The sequence below is a fragment of the Notamacropus eugenii genome, chromosome 4 (genome assembly GCF_028372415.1).
Source record: "Notamacropus eugenii isolate mMacEug1 chromosome 4, mMacEug1.pri_v2, whole genome shotgun sequence".
NCBI lineage: Eukaryota > Metazoa > Chordata > Mammalia > Diprotodontia > Macropodidae > Notamacropus > Notamacropus eugenii.
The window spans coordinates 49,421,817-49,443,593 of NC_092875.1; the positions used below are offsets into that span (position 1 = coordinate 49,421,817).

Here is a 21,777-nt window from a genome sequence, read left to right on the forward strand (position 1 = left end):
GCTAGCTCAGTATTTGGGAGGCTCCAAAGAAAAGTTTGGGAGAGAAGAGGTATTAGACTGACTACCAAACTGAAGGTCTACAGAGCTGTTGTGCTGACCTCATTGTTATATGCCTGTGAAACATGGACAGTCTACCAGTGCCATGCCAGGAAACTGAATCGCTTCCATTTGAACTCTCTTAGGAAGATTCTGAGGATCACCTGGCAGGATAAGGTACCAGACATTGAAGTCCTTGCTCAAGCTGAATTGCCAAGTATTCAAACTATGCTTCAGAGAGGGCAACTCCAATGGACTGGCCAGGTTATTTGACTGCAAAATGTATGCTTGCCAAAAAGACTATTTTATGGAGAACTCGCATGGGGCAGGAGATCATATGGGGGTCAGAAGAAGTGATACAAGGACACTTTCAAGGTCTCTCTCAAGAACTTTGGATTTGATTGTGCGACATAGGAGACACTGGCAACCACTCAGCATGGTGTGCCCACATCAGAAAGGGTGCTGTGCTCTATGAGCAAAGCAGAATTGAGACAGTACAAAGTAAATGCAGGATGTGCAAATTTGGGAATTACCCCAAATCTTCACACAGACTATCTGTGCCCAACCTATGGTAGAGCATTCCGAGTCATATTGGTCTGATCAGCCACAGTCCAACATACCGACATTTCACTTTATCATGGTGATGTCATTTTGGTCCTCTTCAAAGATGAAGGACAATAACGAACCAATCGATCTCTAACAGGATTTTTTTTTTTTTGGTCTTTTTATTCCAAGGGAACAATCCCATCCTGCTAAAGGATTGAATCATTGTCTGTATGCCAAGGTGTGCCCCCAAACTCCAAAGTTAAATTTACATATCAATTGCATTCTGGGAAGGATGATAATAGAGTTCAGCCAATGAGAGCTTAACTAAGGGAGCTGGTTCTGAGAGAGCTGACCTGTCACTTCTGCTGCCACCATCCCCACCAGAAGATGGAGTTTGGCCTTGGGGAAAACATATGACCTTTGATCAACAACAGTCACAAGAGCTGACACTATCTTAGGCTACACTAAGAGAGACAGAGTGTCCAGAGAACAGCATCCATTCAGGGAGGGTGGCTTTGTGAAAAGAACTCTGGATTGTGGGGTCCGAGGATCCCAGCTCTGCATCAGGTTATCTGAGCTTGAATCCCAATTCCAGCCTTTTACTATCTGTGTTCTTGGTAGCACATGGAAACAGGCTAAACTTCAGAGTTAGAGGACTCTGTGTGGGCAAGTCACTTAATCTCTGTCTTAGTTTACTAACTCTAAAATGGGGAAAATAGTAGCACTTACCTCTCAGGGGTCTTGTGAAGATCAAATGAGATGACATTTATAAAGCACCTTTCAAACCTTAAGGTGCTAGAATTAATAGTTAATAATCATAAATAAATAAATAATAATTAATAATCTGTCATTAATTAATACTATTGTATAATTCTAATGCTATTGTATTATTGATTTATTAATACATTATTTTATTAAAATAACTAATTGATAAATTAATAATGCTATAAACCTTAAAGTACATATATGCTAGCTATTGCTATTTAATATCATAGACCTCTTCGGTGGATTCTTTCTAGAATAATGTTCTTAAATGCATAAAATAAGATTCATAGGATCATGAAAGGAACAAAATATTTTTTTAAAAATTCATGGACCTCCAGTTAAGGACCCTTGAACTCCATGATCTCCGAAGTCCCCTCATCAGCAAATAGAGCCTGAGATATTTGTTATCTGTGTGACCCTGAGTAAGTCACTTAACCCTGTTTGCCTCAGCTTTCTCAACTGTAAAATGGGGATATATAACAGCCCCTAACAACAACAAGATTGTGATGTGGATCAAATAACATGATATTTGTAAAGTGCTTAGCACAATGTCCAGAAAACAGTAAAACACTTAATAATTGCTTGTTCCCGTGTTCCACCTCCCAGCTCCCTAGACTCCTATGGCCATCGGCAAGTCATTTCATCCTTTTAGGCCTGAGTTGTCCCATCTTTAAAATGAAGGGGGTTTCTAAGATCCTTTCCAGCTCTAAATCTAAGTATGATGCTATGAAGTGGGGGAGGGAGCATGACGTTCCAATGACGATCCTTCTGTCCTCTGGCATGATTGAAGCATAGTTGGAATATTGTGTTCATGTTCCAATAGCCCATGCCAAGAAGCAGTAGCAAAGAATTTAAAATGTCATCACAAACTAGAGGTCAGACTCAGACCATCAGAGCTAGTTGGAGCTGGAGGGACCAGCTATTTCAATTGCTCCTCTTCCTTCACTGGTCCCCCTTCATAGGAAACTGAAGACCACAGTGAGGGAAAAATTCTTCTAAGTAACCATGTATATGCCCTCTGATCATAGATTTAGGACTGGAAAATACCTTGGGAGCCATTTAGGTCAATCTCATTTGATTGAGATGAAAAAATTGAGACCCAAGGAGGCTGTGACTTGCCCAAGGTCAATCGGCAGTTAACATGAGGAGTTAGTCAACAAACATCTATTAAGCACCTAATAAGCTCTAGCCACTGTTCTAAATGCTAGGGATACCAATAAAGACAGTCCTTATCCTCAAGGCACTTCAAACCTAATGGAAAGGCATTCCAACCCTAGTCCTCTGACTCCCCAGCCAGTCTTCTTTCCCCTCCTACTCTCAGGTCACGCAGTGAGTTAACGAGAAGAGCAGGATTTGAAACAAGGTCTCTTAATTCCCAGCAAGTTATTTTTCCCCTCTTCCTTAAGGATGCTTTACCTTATTCTCTAGTGTTGGAGATGGTGGTGGTTTGCTTATGGGTTTTTTTAGGGGCATAAATCTTATTTCCACACCGAGACTGAATTCTGCTCATAAGATGTAGATATGCTCCTGCCTCTTTGTATAAATAGCCCAGGATTAGGCACAGAGAAAAACTCAGGAAAGCACAGCTAACCAATGATCATGCAGTTTGCACTAGGAAGCACCAGAGAAGAACTTTGGTTCACTGCAGTCCTTCCAACCCCACTCTAGGTTGGGGTCACAAAAGGAGAGATAGAAGAAAAGGCTTTCCCCATCTCTCTTTCAGCAGCTCCCAGCCTTGAGGCAGATTCACCTAGAGCTGAGCTCTCTGAGATGCCCATCTAAACTTCTTCAATGAATTTGTGCCATAGGAAAGCAGAAGATGATTGTTCTCCTTTCCATCTAGTAGAGATGGATGAATTTCTTGCCATGCTCTGTCTTGCTCAATTTATTTCAAGGATTTGCAATTTTGTTCTTGTGAGTACTTCTTCCATCAATGTCAATCATGACCCTTCCTATGACTTAACAGATAGTATTTAAGAGTTTCTGTAGTCAAAACAGTCTTCACCCTATGACCAACTTGGTGAGGGACTTCTCCAAACTTATCTAGGCTTCAGAGAATTTCAGAGCAAGAAGAGACCTCTGAGGCCATTAATTCCAACCAGGACCTAGACAAGAATCCCTCCTCTAGCATGTCCAACAAGTGCCTGCCCCCTGTAATCAGGGGCTGTAAGTTACCCTTTTGACACATGTAATCTCTAAGCACGAGCCCACTTTCCCTTGAAGTCTATATATATTTGAGGGGTAGTGTGTCACAGACTTCTGGGTGAGATTTTTTTGTACCAATGATTAGTATGTCAACTTAATAAGCATCTCTTTCTAAAATCAGCTTGAGGTTGGCTGAATGAATGGTTCTCAACAGATAATCTTTGGGGTGTGGGAAACATACACCAGTGGGGATTTGAGTCAGTAACATTAAAGAATCATACTGAACTCCTCAGTTATGCTCTAGAGACCTGAGGAAGAGATGTAGCCATCCACAATACGGGCATCAAAGAGCAATGGGGATGGGATTTGGATGAGGATGCTGGAAAGGATATATAGACTACTACCCTCATCTTAAAGATCTCCAGTCAGAAGAGGTCTCTTCACTACTTTCTAAGACAGTTTTGGTTTTGGACAAGTCTAGTTGTTAAATGCAAAATTAGGTGGTACAATCAATAAAGCAGTGGGCTTTGAATCAGAAAGACTTTTAAACCTCATGAGGTCAAATCCCACCTCAGACACTTACAAACTGTGTGACCCTGGCAAGTCATTTAACTCTGTTGCCCTGTTTCCTTATCAGTAAAATAAGCTGGAGAAGGAAATGGTAAGCCATTCAAGTATATTTGCCAAAAAAAAAAAAAAACCCAAATGAGGTTACAAAGAGTCAGACACAACTCAACAACAACAAAAAATTGTTCAAAAATTTGATGGTAAAGGGCTTTGAGTCCATACATTTGAAGAAACTGGACATATATTTAGCCTGGAGAAGAGAGGACTCTAAAGAACAGATCAGAGGAGCAAACATAATAGATGTTTTCAGTATTTGAAAGACTGGGGTGTAGAAGAAGGGCTAGACTTGTTCCATATGACTCCAGAAGACAGAACTGGGAATAAAAGATAGAATTGGCAAAATGGCAAATTAAGATTTTGATGGGAAACTTTTCTTAACAACAAGAGCTGTCCTGAGTGTAATGGACTGCTAAGAGGGTGGCAAGTTTCCCCTCCTTGGAGTCTTCAGCAGAGGTTGGGCAGGCATAGAACAATGGCAATCTCTCTCTTATATGGATTATATGGATTGAATCAGAGTCTGCAACCCACCAACTCTCAAATTCTGTGATTCTGTGATGACTGCTATCAAAGTTAAGTCTCCCTCCCCTCAACTTCCACCCAGTAGGTCTCATTTTGAAGAATCACACACAGACTTAGACCTGGAAGGAACCTCAAATGTCATCTAAATTTCACCAGCCAGAGATGTGCAGGAGCTATTTCTAATAGTTCCTGAGAGCTAGTTGTGAAATCTTTAATGGGAACACCTACACCTCAGAAATTTGGGCTCGATTTATTATCTTGCTGATTGTCTAGACCTAAGAAAGTGATGGAGAAAATGTTAGTAGTATAGACAAAACTAAAAATGTCACTTGGCAACTGTCCTGTATGTATTATTATTTTTTTTTTTTTTTGGAGAGCTTATGTTTTTTGCCTAAGTTTCTTCTGCTATAAAATAAAAAGAATAATGGTAACTCCCTCATAGATTTATTGTATGAAATGAGTTGCTTATAACACACTTAAATCAGAACTTGGCACATAGTAGGCTCTTTATAAATGCTTATTCCCTTCTCTTCCCATTTACCATCATACTCTTGTCTAGCCCCCACATTTGGGGATCAAACAGAACAAGCCAAATCACTCTTTCAAATGCCAGACCTTCAACTTCTGAGAGGCAACATGTGAACAGCAGAAAAGGTGCTAGGTTGGAAATCAGAAGACCTGAGTTCAAATCTTGGCTCTATCATTTAAAACCTTGGGCAAGTCTCTTTCTCTCTCTCAGCCTCAGTTTCTTTAACTGTAATATAAGACAGTTGAACTCAATGACCTCCAAGGTCCCTTCTAGCTCCAAATCTAGGCTCTTATAGACTCTTCTAAGTCTACTTTTCTTCCAACTAATGATTCCCCAGTTCCTTAAGCTGATTACCCAATTGTATGATTTCAGACACCTTCACCATTTTGGTTCTCTCCTTTGGAAAATCCCTGATCTATCGATATTCTCCCTGGACAACAGACATATCCAACTCTGACGGACCTGCAAGAGTTTGTGCTCTACGAGCATGGTTTTCTAGAACCATGGGTCAGCTCCAGATTCTGAGGAGGCATCAGAGGAGTCGTGCTAAACACAAGGTGATATATTTAACTTAAATCCCAAATAGTCACTTTCCCCACATAGTCACAGGTGCCAGATTTATGGCAACAAATCAACAAGCATTTATTAAACACCTGTGGTGTTCAAGGCACTGTGCTTGACTCTGGAGATGTGAAAAAAGGATGAAAACAGTCCCTGCCCTCAAAGAGCTTACATTCTAATGGAGGAGGCAACATGCAAACAACTATGTACATATAGGACTTATGTAGGTTAGATTGGAAGTGATTGTGCCTCTCTGGTATTTACCAAGGTTATTGCAAAAATCATAATAATAAAAATTAGCATTTATATAGCACTTTAAGGTTTGCAAAGCATTTCACAATGACTTTATCCTCACAACAACCCTGAAAGGTCGGTATTGTTATATTATTATTCCACTTTTATAGATGAAGAAATCGAGGTAGAGGTTAAGTGACCTGTCCAGGGTCATACAACTAGTAGGCATCCAAAGCAGGATTGGTAAGTGAGTGAATATTGGAAGGAGGACAATTAATGAAAGTTAAAGGTATTCCTAGGATTACAAACCTGGGAAAATGAGGGTGACTGCAATAGAATTAGGGAAGTAAGAAAGATAGGTTTCAGGAAAGAAATAGTGAGTTATATTGAGTTTGAGATGCTCATGAGACATCCGGGTAGAGATGATAAGCAGGCAATTGGAGATGCAGCCCTGGCACCCAGGAGTTGAGGGATAGATATGTAGATCCAGGAGTCAACTTTCTTTGAGACGATCTATTCTATTCAATTTTTTTTGTAGATCTTGGAGGCAATTTCTAGGAGTTTGTCTGTGAAAAGAAGGAGAGATATTTGGTCTGAGAGACCAAAGTACCCCTAGAGGTCATCTAGTCTCAGGACCTCCTTTTATGGAGGACATAACTGAACCTCAGATAGAAGAGTGCTTACTCATGGCTTTTTTGTCCTTTTTGAGTAATCCTTTTAGTCTGACTCTTCATGATCCCATGCCAAACTTTCCTTTATCCTCTACTATCACAGTCTGTCCAAGTTCATAGTCATTGTTTCCATGATATAATCTATCCATGTCATCCTCTGCCATCCCTTTTTTCCTTTTGCCTTCAATCTTTCCCAACATCGGTCTTTTCCAGTGAATCCTATCTTCTTATGTGATCAAAGTATTTAAGCTTTAACATCAGCATTTGACCTTTCAGTGAATAGTCTGAATTAATTTCTTTAAGTGTTAACTGATTTGACCTTCTTGCTGTCCAAGGGACTCTCAAAAGTCTTCTCCAACACCACAATTTGAAAGCATCGATTCTGCAGTGCTTAGTTTCCTTATAGTCCAATTCTCACAGTCATACACTGCTCCTGGAAAAACCATAGTTTTGACCATATGCATCTTTGTCAGCAAGGTGAGTCACTGCTTTTTAGGATGCTGCCCAGATTTGCCATAACTCTTCTTCCAAGAAGCAAGAGTTTTTTAATTTCATGGCTGTAGTCACCATCTGCAATTTAAGTCCAAGCATATAAAATCTTGTTTCCATTTTTTCTCCCTCTGTTTGCCAGAAAGTGATAGAACTACTTGCCAAGATCTTAGTTGTTTTTCAAGTCATCTTTTGCACTCTCCTCTTTCACCCTCTTCAAAAGTATTCTTAATTCCTCTTCACTTTCTGCCATGATAGGGGTATTGTCTGTATAGTTAAAATGGTTAATATTTCTTACAGCAATTTTAATTCCAGCTTTTGATTCATCAAGCCTGGCATTTCACGTGATGCACACTACATATAAGTTAAATAAAGATTGTGACAATATATAGCCCTGTCATATCTTTTTTCAATCTTAAATCATTACATTATTCCATATTTGTTTCTAACTGTTGCTTTTTGACCCACAGGTTCCTTGGGAGACAAATAAGATAATTGGCACTCCCATCTCTTTGGGAACTTCCCACATTCTGTTGTGACAATATAGTCAAAGGTGTTAATGTAGTCATTGAAGAAGTAGCTGTTTTGCTGGAACTCCTTTGTTTTCTTCATAATCCAGTGAATTTGGTCCCTAGTTGTGAGAATTGGCAATTTGGTCCCTAGTTCCTCTTCTTGTAATTCTCAGTGCACATATTGCTGAAGCCTAGTTTGCAGAATCTCCAGCATCACCTTGCCATTGGCACAATGAGGGCAATTGTTCGGTGATTTGACCATTCCTTGGCAATGCCCTTTCTTAGGGTTGGGACTTCAACTTGTCTTTTTCAGTCTGGTGGTCAATATTGTGTTTTCCCAATTTGCTGACATATTGAGTGCAGCACTTTAACAACATTTTCTTTTAGGATTTAAAATAGTTCAGCTCAACTGCACCACCTCCACTAGCCTTATTGTTAGCAATGCTTCGTAAGACCCACGTGACTTTATTCTCTAAGATGTCTGGCTCTAGATCAGTAAACACACCATCATGGCTATCAGTGATGTTAAGATCTTTCTTCTACAGTTCTTTTGTGTACCCTTGCCACCTCTTCCTAATCTGTTCTGCTTCTGTTAAATTTTTCTTATTTTTGTCTTTTATCATGACCATTTTTGCATTCTTGCTATCTTGAGCTTTCTTGAAGAGATCTATTGTCTTTCCCATTCTATTGCTTTCTTCTATTTCTTTGTATTGTACATTTAAGGAAATCTTATTTTTCCTTTCTATTCTCTGGAATTCTGCTTTGAGTTGGGTGTATCTTCCCCTTTTTTTCTTTCCCTTTCCACTTCCTTCTTTCCTCAGCTATTTGGAAAGCCTCATCCGATCGCCATTTTGCTTTCTTACTCCACTTTTTCTTTGGAATTTTTTTGGTTATTGCCTCTATTACAATAGATTGTGAACCTCCGTCCATAGCTCTTCAGGCACACTATCTGCCAGATCTAATCCCTTAAATCTATTTATCACCTCCACTTCATGTTTATAAGAGATGTATTTAGGTCATGCCTATGTGGTCTGAGGACTTCTACCACTTTTTTCAATTTAAGTCTGAATTTTGAAATAAGAAGTTCATGATCTGAGCTATAGCATCTCCAGGTCTTGTTTTAATTGACTATATAGAGTTTTTCCACCTTTGGCTGCAAAGTATTTAATCAATCTGATTTTTATATTGATCATCTGGTGATGTCCATATTTAGAGTCACCTTTTGAGTTGTTGAAAAAGAGTTTGCTATGATCAGAGAGTTGTCCTAATAAACCCTATTAGTTTCTGCCCTGCTTCATTTTGTACTCCAGGGCCAAACTTGTCTTTTATTCCAATTATCTTTTGATATCCTACTTTAGCATTCCAATCCCCTGTAATGAATATGACATATTTTTGGTGTTATTTCTAGAATATGCTGTAAGTCTTCATAGAACTGATCAACTTTGACCTCTTTGGCATCAGTGTTTGGACTTGTATTACTGTGATGTTGAACAGTGTGCCTTGGATTCAAACATATCCTTCTGTCAATTTTGAGATCATATACCAATACTGCTTCTCCTACCCTTTTATTAACTATAAGAGTTATTCCATTTTTTCTGAGGTAAATTAGTTAGAATACGTAGTGATCTTCTGAATTAAATTTGCCCATTACCATCCCTTTAGGTTCACTAATACGTAAGATGTCAATGTTTAAACTCTTCATCTCCTCTTTGACCACACCCAGCTTACCTTGGTTCATAGATCTTACATTCCAGGTAGCTCCAGTACTATTGAAGTAGCTGGGACAATGCCAAAAGGAAGCCCAGCTGCAGATGTATCTGGTAACAAAAGGAAAGTCCGATGCTGTAATGATTAATATTGCACAGGAACCTACAATATAAGAGCTATTCTCAAGGCTACCCAGTTAATAAGGAGCACAAATAGGACTTGAACCTGCATTATCTGATTTCAAATACAGTGTAGTGCTCTTTCTGCAATGGATAGATAGAACATAGATAATTAGATACATAGATAAATAGATAGGTAGATGGATAGATGATAGACTGACAGATTAATAGGTAGATAGATGGATTGATAGATTGATGGCTAGATGAATGAATGGATAAATAAACAGATAGATGTATAGATAATGGATGGACAGACAGAATGACAGATAGACATGCAGACAGATGGATGGATAGATAAACAGATAGACAGATAAGGATTGACAGAGAGAAGGATAGATAAATGGATGGATAAATAGATAGATATATTAACAGATAGAGAAATGGGAGAAGAGGCAGATAGAAAAGAGAGAGCATTTTTTAAATGCATACCTATGCCAGGCATTATTTTTATTGAGCAAATCACCTAATAATACTGAGTCTTTCCCTCACCTGTGGTAATGATGTTGCTTAACCTTTTTCTATACATGAGGAAAAAGAGTCCTGTCCAAGGTCATGGGATCAAAGATTTAGAGCTGGGTGGGACCTAAGAGGCGCTCTGGTCCTACCTCCACATGTTTACAAATGAGGACCTTGGACAGGGTTCAAACAGCCAATAATTATCTGAAGGAGGATTTCAACCCAGGGGTTCCTAATTCCAGGTCCAACACTTTCTCCACTGCCCAGCTCCCTCTCATGGACAATAGCTTTATGAGTGCCTGGGCTGCGACTAGAACCCAGGTCTTCTGGTTCCAATGGGATGATTTTTTTTTTTTTGCTAGAACTTAGCATCTGCATAAAGAGTTATTAACTGAACAGTACAAGAAACAACCCGGACAAGCACCCTGTGAGAGAGACAGGTGGCAATCATTGTCCAAAGGGGGTTGGGGCCACTTTGTTCAGTTTTGACGCAGTGTATAGAACTGAGCTGACCCCATCTGACTGTCTCCCCAGCAGGGCAACTTAAGGTTTTTACTCATTTCACTAAAAGTGCTGGTTTAGGACTCAAAAGTTTTGGGTTCAGATCCAGCTTCTGTGGTTTCTGAGCTCTTCAACTTTAGGCTAATCATTTATACTCTGAACCTCAACTTTATTATCTGTAAAATGGGAAAAATAATACATGGATTTTCCTATCTTCCTCAAAGTGGTTTTGAGTCAGGTTTTCTATAAATCTTGAAAATCCTACAGGATTTAATGCCAGTAATTCTTCTTAACCACCTGTCCACTTCCTCCCATGTCTACCATGGCCTGTGGAGACCCCTCAGCAGAGGCACTGCTTGGAAAATTAAACATTCTTTCTTTCCTAGGAGATAGCTAGCTAGACCAATGAATAGAGCACCAGACCTGGAGTCAGGAAGATCTGAGTTCAAATTTAGCCTCAGATGTTCACTAGCTGTGTGATCCTGGGCAAGTCACTTCACCACTGTTTGCCTTAATCCACTGGAAAAGGAAATGATAAATCAGTATCTCTGCCAAGAAAACCCCATAGATGGTATAGTCCATGACATCCTGAAAAGTCAGACATGACTGAACAAAAGTCTCTTTCTTACCCTGTGACAATTCATGTCCTTGAAATCCAATTTGATATCTGTCTCCACCATCTGCCTCATCTGGATCTGACTCTCACTTGGAAAGGGAATCAGTGTGGGATTCAGAAGATCTGGGTTTCAACACTAATTTATATTCTGGGCAAGTCATTTCCTCTCTGAGATTCAATTTCCTCAAAGATAATAATCTTTCTTCTGGGTCTACTGGGATGATAGTTCCACAAACTGAAAGTTCTACTGGAATGTGAGATGTCACTGTTTCTACTGACCTATGGAGGCAGCATTGTGTAGTGGAAAGAAGATTGGCTCTGGAGTCAGTTCAAATCCTATTTCTGACCCTTCCTGCCTGTATGGCCTTAGACAAGTCATTTAACTTCCCTGGGCCTCAGTTTCCTCATCTGTAAAATCAGAGGCCTGGACCATTCCTCTGAGATCCCTTCTGCTTTGTGACCCTGAGTGACTTGGGGTCAAATCACAGCTTTGCTTCTTACTAGATTCATGGCCTCAGGCAAGCCTTTTTCATTCTCAGGACCTCAGTTTCCCTATCTGTAAAACCAAAAGAACTAGATGACCTCTAAGGTCCCTTTTAGCTTGAAAAATTAAGTGTGAGTATTTTGTACAATTATTTCAGGTCTCTAAAATTCCTATAAGGTAGGGAAACATTTAATTTTTAAAAAATTTTCTCCAGTGCCTAGCAAACCACTAAATGCTTATCGATTGGTTAACCCATTAGCTTCTGTTCACTCTCACTGTACTGTGAGTTCTTTGAAGAGTTCTTTTTGTATTTTCCTACTTTCCCTCCCCACCTTGTGCCTAGAACTGGGCTTGAACATTGCTCTGTTCCAAGTTTGTCTCTTTTGTGTGGGTCTGGCCCAGGATGGGAGGTACGAGGTGGGGAGGTGGGGGTTGGGGGGTTTATGGAAGGGAGGGTAGGGAAGTGAGGAGGACAACTTGCCCTTGTAATCCCCTGGTGCCTGTCAATTACCTGAGGCCTCCACCCCCTCTCGGGAGTGTGTATGGAGGGGGGGACTTTTCGCCCCGGAAATCAGCCTGCCCATCACTTCCCTACTGGCTGCCTTCTCTGCAGGCAGGGCACATGCACTCCTGGGGAGAAGGAAAATCACAGGCAATTTGTCAGGCATTAGCTGATAATTCAGACAGCGGCGTGTGCACGCCCGAGTCAGGTTCCCAGGCTGGTGCTGGCAGAGACAGGTTATCGACTGTGACATGCTGTAGGTGACACCTCACTGGCCTGGCCACGGCCCCCACCACCCCTCCAGAGGGGAGGGAGGAAGCAGCCACATTGAGACATCAGCCCCAATGGCTCATTCAGACTGGGAATGAGCTTGCTGGAGATAGAGGGAACGAGAGGAGAGGAAGAGGGGAGAGACAAGGAGTACTTTCCCAGTTCCCCCCCACTCATCATATCCCCTGAAATCCCGTGGGATTCTATAGGATCCTTAGAGTGATCTTGCTTGAAGGGCCCCTCCCAGTTCCTCCTCAATGCACAAGGGGGAGGCCAAGGATGAAGAAGGCACTCATGCTAACCTCCTCATGTTCCACCCATCAGCAAAGGTCTTTGGGAACCTAATATGTGCCCAGCACAGGGGAAGTGGAGGCGGAAGAGGGAGGGGGGAAGGAAAGCAGGTTCTGCTTGTAACAGACTAAAAGATTCTAACATCCACAGATTGAAAGCCCGAGGGACCCTACAGGGGTCTAATTGAACCTTCTCCTTGAAAAGATGGAAAATGAGAAGCTTAAGTATTATATTAGAAGCTGGGAGAAAAATGCAAAAATGAAAATAGTCCCAGACCTCAAGAAGCTTATATTCCATTGGAGGACATAGAGGGGATGTATATTAGTATATGGATTATGTATATGTATGTTAGTATATATCTATATATATTAGTATGTGCACATATATATAACTACATACATATTAATATGCATGTGTAACTACATTAATATGCATTAATATAAACAGTTGTACACATACATGTGTGCACAGACATATTATATATGCACATATAAGCATGTTGTTGGTCCATCACTTCAATCCTATTCAATTTTTTCTGGCCCTATTTGTGGTTTCCTTAGCAAAGTTACTGGAATGGTTTGCCATTTCCTTCCCCATATTTCACTGATGAGGAAACTGAGGCAAACAAGGTTGAGTGACTTACCCAGGGTCACACAATTAGCATCTTAGACTGGATTTGAACTCAGATCTTCCTGACTCCAAGTCTTATGCTCTAACCACTGTGGCCCCCCCCCACATATATAGGTATACACACATACATATTTACACATATATGTACAAATATACATGTGTGGTATAGGGTGAAGGAGGGTTGGGTCATACCAGCACCAGCTGATGGGAATAAACCAGAAAAGGTTTCCCATCGAATGTGGCTCTTGAGCAAAATGTTAAAGAAAATAAGGTATTAGAAGAGATAGAAATTGAGTTTGTAGTGCACTCCAGCCATGGAGGAAAGCATGATATACATAACGTATGTTAAGTACTTTGTAAACTTTAAAGTGCTTTATAAATGCCAGTCATTGGTGTCATGTCTGTTATTGTGTACAAAGCCCTGTGCACAGCTATATTATGGGACCTAGATGAAGCCAAGCCAGTCTCTTCCCCAACTGGGATCCATTCATTTGAGAAGATAAGACACCACTGTATCCTAACAGTGTGGCAACAGTTCTCGGATCTGTGGAGCCGTGGATGCTCTACATGAAATAGCAATTAGTATAATTTATAATACAAGGGCTGTCCCAGGATTAAGTTGCCAGTGAGAGACACAATTGCTCTACAACTTCAGAGGAGGGAGAATGAAGTCTTTAAGTTACAAGACTCCTCACCCTGGGGCAGAGCTGGGCCCACACAACCTCTTGTCCCTGGCCCTCACCTCAGCCCCAATTTCAATTCCAGCCTCAGCCTCAGACCTATCCAAAATCCCAACCCCAGGTCCAGAACTTTAGGGGGTTCCAGAGGACCATGTTGAAGGAATCTGGTCCCGCTGTGAGGAGGAGCAGTCATTCAATAGACTATTTATTAAGTACCTACTATGTACTGTGTACTAGTACACAGTACTAGTACTGGGCTAAGTACTTTGTCTCTGGGGGAGACATCCTGCAAACCAATATATAAAATAAGCTACATATAAACAGCTTATATAAGATGGACCGGGAAGGGGGGAGAGAGAGAGAGAGAGAGAGAGAGAGAGAGAGAGAGAGAGAGAGAGAGAGAGAGAGAGAGAGAGAGAGAGATGGATAGAGACAGAAATAGAAACAGATACATAGCTAGATAGATGGATGGATGGATAGAGAGACAGAGAGAGATGGATGGATAGATACATAGAGAGAGACAGAAAAAGATGGATGGATGGATTAGATAGATGGATGGATAGAGAGACAGAGAGAGATGGATGGATTAGATAGATGGATAGATGGATGGATGGATGGACAGAGAGTTAAATAGAAAATAATTAACAAAGGGAAGGCACTAGAATTAAGAGGAATCAGGAAAGGCTTCTTGTAGGAGGTGGGAATTTATCTGGACCTTGAAGGATGCCAGGGAAGCCAGGAGATTAAGAGGGAGAGAATTCTGGATACTGGGGACAGTCTGAGAAAGAGCCTCCTCCTTCTAATCCATGAGGCATTAAGCAGGCCCTCAGGCGGTTTATCTGTGCTAGCCCCGATCCTTGGCCCAGGTCAGAAGTGACCCCATATATCCAGATCCTTCTCAGCCCCACCCCACCCCCTATACATACATGCACCTTGCTGTGAACCTGTGTTCCCAAGACCATAGCACTGCCCATGTAATAAATGTGAAGCACGGTTAAAGAGCTGAGAATCCCTGGGGGTGGCCACCCCCTACGTTTGGATGGCAGGCTAGAAACATCGACCTTTCTCCACCCGGCAAATAAGGAACTGAACGATAAATGTGTCCAGAAAGAGACAAATGGTTTCAGTCACATGCTATTAATGGAGATCCCAGAAGAGGCATCTTAGGCCAAGTATATCTCCAGCAAAGTAATATGAGCTCAAGAGGGGCAGGGAGAGGACAAGGGTGGGGGGACCAGAGCAGCTGGGGGAAATCCACACTGAATGAGCTGGTCAGTAGAGCTCGAGCAGGGATAGAGCCGGAGAGGGGAAATGAGGGAGAGGGGACACTGGGACCGAACAAATTAAAAGAACTAAGTAATCAAATCTAAATGATTGATCATGGCATTCAAAGCCCTCCCCAGTCTGGTCCCATTCTCCCTTTCCAGCCTTGTCTCCTACTAATCCCCTGCACCAAGTCTACATTCCAGGCAGACTGAACATGTCTCCTCCTTCATTCTTTTTCTGCCCTCTCTCCTAGAGATTCCCCTTCCCCTTGGACAAATCCCTCCCTCCCTCCCTTCCTTCCAATCTCCAGAAGCCAGCTTCTCTTGGAAGGTTTTGTGGACTTGCCTGGTGCCCTATTAGACTGTAAATTAAGCAAGGATTATATTGTGTCTGTCTTTATATCCCCAATGGTGAGCACAAGCTCGGGTTATTGCACATACTGGATATTTAATCAATGTTTGTTGAATGTATTATAGGATCAGAGGGGAATGAGATCTCAGTGGAGCAGAGGATTACTGGAAAGGACAGGACAGACACTGGGGCCAAACACAGCAGAAAAGGAACCAGGGATAGGAGGCCAATGTAGGGAAAGGGAAGGGAAAGAGAGAAGCCACAAAGAGGGTCTGAGATGGAAGGGCTCTTCGAATATCATGTCAGACTGAAGGGACCTAGCATAGCATTCAGAACTGGGAGGGACCCCAGAACAGAGGATGTCACAGCTGGGAGGGACCTTAGAACATGGAATATCAGAGCTGAGAAGGCCCTTAAAACAGAGAATGTCAGAACTAGAAGAGGCCTTAAAAATTCAATGCTAAAATCATGTATTAAAAGCCTACAATATTTCAAGCACTTCACGAGAACCTTGAGATAATAAAGACAAAACCAAACCAATTCCAACCTTCAACGAACTTTCTTGCCACTGCAGGGAACTAATATATCTCCCGATAAATAAATTGGGACATTTTATTTTGGTCAATTAGTCATATCTGACTCTTTGTGACCCCTTCTGGGCTTTTCTTGGCAAAGATACTGGAGTGGTTTGCCATTTCCTTCTTTGGCTTTTTGTACAGAGGAGGAAACTGAGGCAAACAGGGCTAGGGGACTTGCCAAGTGTTACACAGCTAGTGAATGTCTGAAGCCAGGTTCGAATTCAGGTCCACGGCTCATGTTCTAACAAAGAGTAAATAGATGGCTGGTTCAACTTGACTTACACATTAAAGAGAATAAGGGTTTCCAAAAGGCAGACTTAAAGATGAGCATTCCTGGCATGGGGACACCTTCCACAAAGGGTGGGCCACCCCTGTGGCCCCTCCCAGCACTGGGTACTTTTTTCTAAGGGTTCCCCCAGTGCCATCATTATACTCCAAGGGTCCTTCCATCTCTGATATTTTATGTGATTCCTCTCCTTCCCTTTCGAATGGAATGTTGTGCATGAGGAACATAGCCCAGTGTGGCCGGGATCCTTAGGGGAAAGGAATTCTAAATCAAAATAGAGAGTTAGGATAGAGTTAGAGTGTGAAGGACTTTAAATGTCAAACAGAGACATTTGCATCTCTCCTCAAGGCAATAGGGAGCCAGGGGAGGCCCTTGAGCTAAGGAATGAATAGCCCAGTGATGCTGATGCTTTAGGAATATCAATTTTGACAGCCATGTGGAGGATGGATGGGAGAGAGGAGAGGCTTGAGGCAGTGAAGCCCCATTAAGAAGGCACTGAAATAGTCCACGCAAGAAATAGTGAGGGCTTGGATGAGTGTGGTGACCATGTGAGTGGAGAGATGTCACCAAGACAAAACTGACCCAAAAAGACAGCTGATGGTTGTGGGAGGGATTAGGGAATTGAAGACCCAAGGATGACTTTGAGAGATATCAGTTCTTTCCCTAGGGGACACCTAATGACAGGCAGTAGTGAGCTTAGAGGGGGCTGATATGGATAGAAGCACAAGTACCCCTAAGGGGTGGTCTCATTGGCCTGTGAAGTCCCTTCCTACTCTAGGATTTTGTGGTTTAGACTGCCTCAAAGTAAGGGAGATGCCATCATGAAACTAAGTCACAGGCTGATACATTTATACCTTGAAAGGTTCTGAGAGACCATTAAATCTAATCTCCCCATTTTACAGATGAGATAAACAGTTTCAGTAATGTGCCCAAAGTCATAGCAGTAATAAGTGCTAGATTTGAACCCATATCCAACACTCTTTTCACCACACCACAGCTACCTCCCCAAAGACCTGAAATTCAAGACCTCCTCAGCCTGAAATTCAAGACCTTCTACAATTTGGTCTCTGACTACCTTTCCAGCTTCATCTCCAAAGATTTCCCTGTGCAAACTCATTGCCAAACTGTGCAATCCCATCTCCCTGTATCCACAATCATGGGTTTTCTTACTTCTGGACATCTGTTCATGCAATACTCACACTTGAGACGACTGCCTCCTAACTTCGGCACTCATCAAAGTCCTCCTTCCCTCAAATTCACAAAATTACAGAATATTAGAGACACAGTCAGTCAATTCACAAGCATTTATTAAGCACCTATTACATTTTAGGGCAGCTAGGTGGTGCAGCAGATAGAGCTCTGGGCCTGGAATTAGGAAGACCTAAACTCAAATCCAGCCTCAGGCACTTATTAGATATCTGTGTGACCCTGGTTAAGTCATTTCCTCAACTATGAAATGGGGATAATAATAGCACCTATCTTTCAGGATTGTGGTGAGGACCAAATGAGATCTTATTTGCAAAGCTTTTAACATAACACATTATAAGCATTTAATAAATGTGTGTTCCCTTCCTTCCTATTGGAAAGGATCTCAGGGTTTGTCTAGTCAAGCATATGTCTGTATAAGCAGGAAAATTTCACGTGCTTTGTATCTATTTATCCATGTACCAGTTGTGAGTATCTGAGGCCAGATTTGAACTCAAGTCTTCCTGACTTCAGGCCTCTCACACCAACTAGTTGCCCTGGTATATGGTAGGGGCTTAATAAATGCTTGTTGACTAACTGACACACTGTGTTTTTCTATACCTTGATGATAGCATCATTGGGCATTTAATAAGTTCTTGTTGGATTGAATTGAATTTCTTCTACATGAAGACTTCTAATGAAGGAGACCCCAGCCCCTCCTAAGGTGGCCAATTCTATTTTGAGACCACATTCATTGGCATCAGGTTTCTGTAACATCGAGCCTCAACCTACTTCTCAGCAACTTTCACCCACTCTTTGACTCTCTGAGCCAGGATGACCATAGTGGAGAAACAGAGACAGAGAAAGTGCCTCACCCAGCCTCACTCAAGAAGACCTGGGGTCAAGTACTCTTCATGATACATCACAGTTGGGTGACTCTGGACAAGTCACTTAACCTCTTGGTATCCCCAAGTGATGCTTTAAGACTATAAATTGCAGAGAAAGTGCATTAGTAGAAGGAGTTTCTCACTGGTGCTCCCTACACTGATGAAATCACAAACTGAGGGGAGAGAGAGAGACAGAGACAGAGACAGAGAAAGAGAGACAGAGACAGAGAGAGAGAGAGAGAGAGCCAGACAGAGAGAGACAGACAGAGACAGAGATGGAGAGAGACAGACAGAAAGAGACAGAGAGACAGAGAGAGAGACAGAGACAGAGAGAGAGACAGAGACAGAGATGGAGAGAGAGACAGAGAGACAGAGACAGAGACAGAGAGACAGAGAGAGAGACAGAGACAGACAGAGACAGAAACAGAGGTGGAGAGAGAGAGGAAGGAAGGAAGGAGGGAAGGAAGGAAGGAAGGAGGGAAGGAAGGAAGGAGGGAAGGAAGGAAGGAAGGAAGGAAGGAAGGAAGGAAGGAAGGAAGGAAGGAAGGAAGGAAGGAAAGAGAAAAATAATGGAGGGCAAGGTCTTAATACAGACTGCCTGGTTTTGTTTACCTTTTTATGGGCATCTCCTTTCTGACTTCCCTACTGGAATAGAACTTTGAGGTCCGGTTCTGAATCTTATACTACAAATCTTAGCTCCCTAATTGATCCTGGACAAGTCCTTCAATATCAGTTGCCTCATCTGTAAAAACAAAGGGGTCTACTTCTTCAGGCCTATAATTCTACCCTTGTGTCTCACCAACACAGTGCTGATCTCAGCAGACACCAGACCTCAGGACTGTTTACTGCTCCTGATGACTGCTGGAATTCATCAGGCTTTGGAGGTTCAGAAGGCCCAGATATGACGCGGTACCAGCTCAGGTTTCCTTTGAACTTTTGGGCATGCTCCAGGCACCAGGCTACTTCTCAAACTGGTTCCCCAACAGAAATGAATTAGGTCACTCCTTGGCCTCAAAAGACAAACTGTCAGCCAAGCAAACTGCAACAGGAGGGAAGAGGACAGAAGGACTCTTTCGGGGGGTAGCTAGGCCTGAATCAGAATCCCAACTGCAGGTAATATCCCTCCCCTGCCTGGAAAGAGGAAGCACAAAGCCTGCAGGGAAATAGAAAAATCAGAGACCAAAAAGCTGGTTTACTTCATGCATGTTCCAGCAATAGACAGGAAACGAAGTAGAGCAATGAGTGCATCTTTTCTCGAATATTTTGCTTCCTTGATCGTCTGGATGGAGCAGCCAATATCTAGGGGCCATGGATTAGTTAGCAGCCCACAGGCCTTTCTCTTCCTGCTTCAGGTGGCCCCAGCCTGGAACCCTGACCAGAATAGAGCAAGGGAGAATGGAGTAAGGGGAAGAAGAATTGAGAGAGTCATGGTCGGAGATCGTTGAGAGATGAGTTCTGGACAAGGAATCAAGGGATATCCGGCTTTAGACCTGCCTCCGACACTTCCCAGACATGTGATCATAGGAGCCTCCATTTCCTCATCTGTAAGATGAAGATAAAGATACCTCCATACCTCTCTCCCTCCTGGGATCTTTGGGAGCCTTGAACAAGATAATGTATGGAAATCTCTTTGTGAAACATGAAAAACTATATAAGTGTCAGCTACCATTATTATAGTGGGATGGAGAGGAAGGGGAGGACTGAGGACCCAGAACATCTGTTCCCTGTTTTCCAGGCATTTTCCTTTCATTTGTGCTGTATGAGGAAGGTACCTCTATGGTCCATAGGCTGAATCTCACCCAGCTCTGAGCCTATAAACCCATCAATCTCTCTCAAGCTCCCCAGACCCATCTGTTTCTACAGGGGGAACCAGTGTAAAAACAAATGTGGCATCTTTAATGCTTCCTCCCCCCATCTGTAGGGCTGAGATTGGCCCCGGTCTGGAGAGTCCATTGTTTATTTTGGAAGAAACCCAGTACCCTCCGTGGCTTCATCAGCCACTGGTCTGGAGTGGGTGTCAGGTTGCAGCCGGGCATGGTTTAGAGCATTGTATCAATGAGTCTCTGGGGAAAGGAATACTGCAGTGATTTCCTCCTACTTCTCCCAACTACCTTCCTGCTGGTCCTGAACATCCTCTTCTCTTTTCTTCCTCTCTTTTCTCCTCATAGAGCCAACCACAAAGCCATTCCAGGCATAGGGGTCTAGGTAACTTATCCAAGGCCATCAGTGGGCACAGAGGCTGCTCCCCTCCCTGCCAGTCTTTCTGAGGCACCTCTGGGCAGAGGCTAAAGGCAAGAATGATGACTCACTCGACAGGAATGAGGCTTTGAACTAGACTTGAGAGAGAATCCAGTGCTGCACTAGGCAAATGCAGCCAGCCACTGGTGGGATAATTTAGAATAAGTAGATAACCCTAATGGGGCAGCTAGGTGGGTCAGTGGATAGAGTGCCAGACCTGGAAGGAAGACCTAAGTTTAAATTTGGCCTCAGACATTAAGTGACCCTGGCAAGTTACTTAACCTTGTTTGCCTTAATTTCTTCATCTGTAAAATGTGCTGGAGAAAGAAATGGCAAACCACTTCAGGAGCTTTGCCAAGAAAACCCCAAAAGGGGTCATGAAGAATCATCCATGACTAAAAAGACTGAACAATAACAACTTGTCTTAGGAAAGACAAATCATTATCCTTTTCCAGGCTAGGAAGTTAGAAAGGAAATGGGTCCCTAATCCCCTCCAAGCTCTTTTTCTCTCTCTATCTATATTGCTACCAATGGAAAAAAGAAAAGTAAGGAGGCCAATATAACCTCATTACAGAGTATTTGGGGGGAGGGGGGGTTGTAAAAAGTAAAGAGATTGGAGGGGCTTCAAATGCCAAATAGAGGATTTTACGTTTGGTCCTCGAGGTAATAGGAAGTTGCTGGAGTTTATTGAGGAGGGGGATGATATGGTCAGATCTGCCCTTTAGGCAGATTACTTTGGCAGCTTAGTGAAAGACGGATTGCAGAGGGGAGAGCTTTGTGGCAGACAGACCACCCAACAGGCTTTTGCAGTATGAGGTGATGAGGGTCTACACTGGGGTGTTGTTGGCAGTGTGAGAGAAGAAAAGGGAGTATATATGAGAGACAGAATGCATTGACATGGGGGAGAGAAAGCAGAAGTGACACTCCCTCTGGTAGCCATTGGCTCTACACCTCAAGGTCCATGTCACCCTGAGGGCAGAGCTGCCATTCTCCAAGGTCCCACACCATGAGGCCCCTTCTCCTACCCATATTTCCT

The 21,777-nt window shown here is 42.4% G+C and overlaps 1 long non-coding RNA gene across 1 annotated transcript in view; it reads right to left on the minus strand.

Moving 5' to 3' along the window:
- Positions 1–19,417, minus strand: part of LOC140498092 (uncharacterized) — a 31,664-nt gene extending 12,247 nt beyond the window's left edge. The window contains exons 1-3 of the long non-coding RNA XR_011965002.1: positions 19,303–19,417; positions 12,089–12,207; positions 9,363–9,451 (exon numbers count right to left, since the gene is read on the minus strand). This is a non-coding gene — a long non-coding RNA (uncharacterized lncRNA). The remainder of the gene's footprint in view (positions 1–9,362; positions 9,452–12,088; positions 12,208–19,302) is intronic.
- Between the last annotated feature and the right edge of the window lie 2,360 nt (positions 19,418–21,777).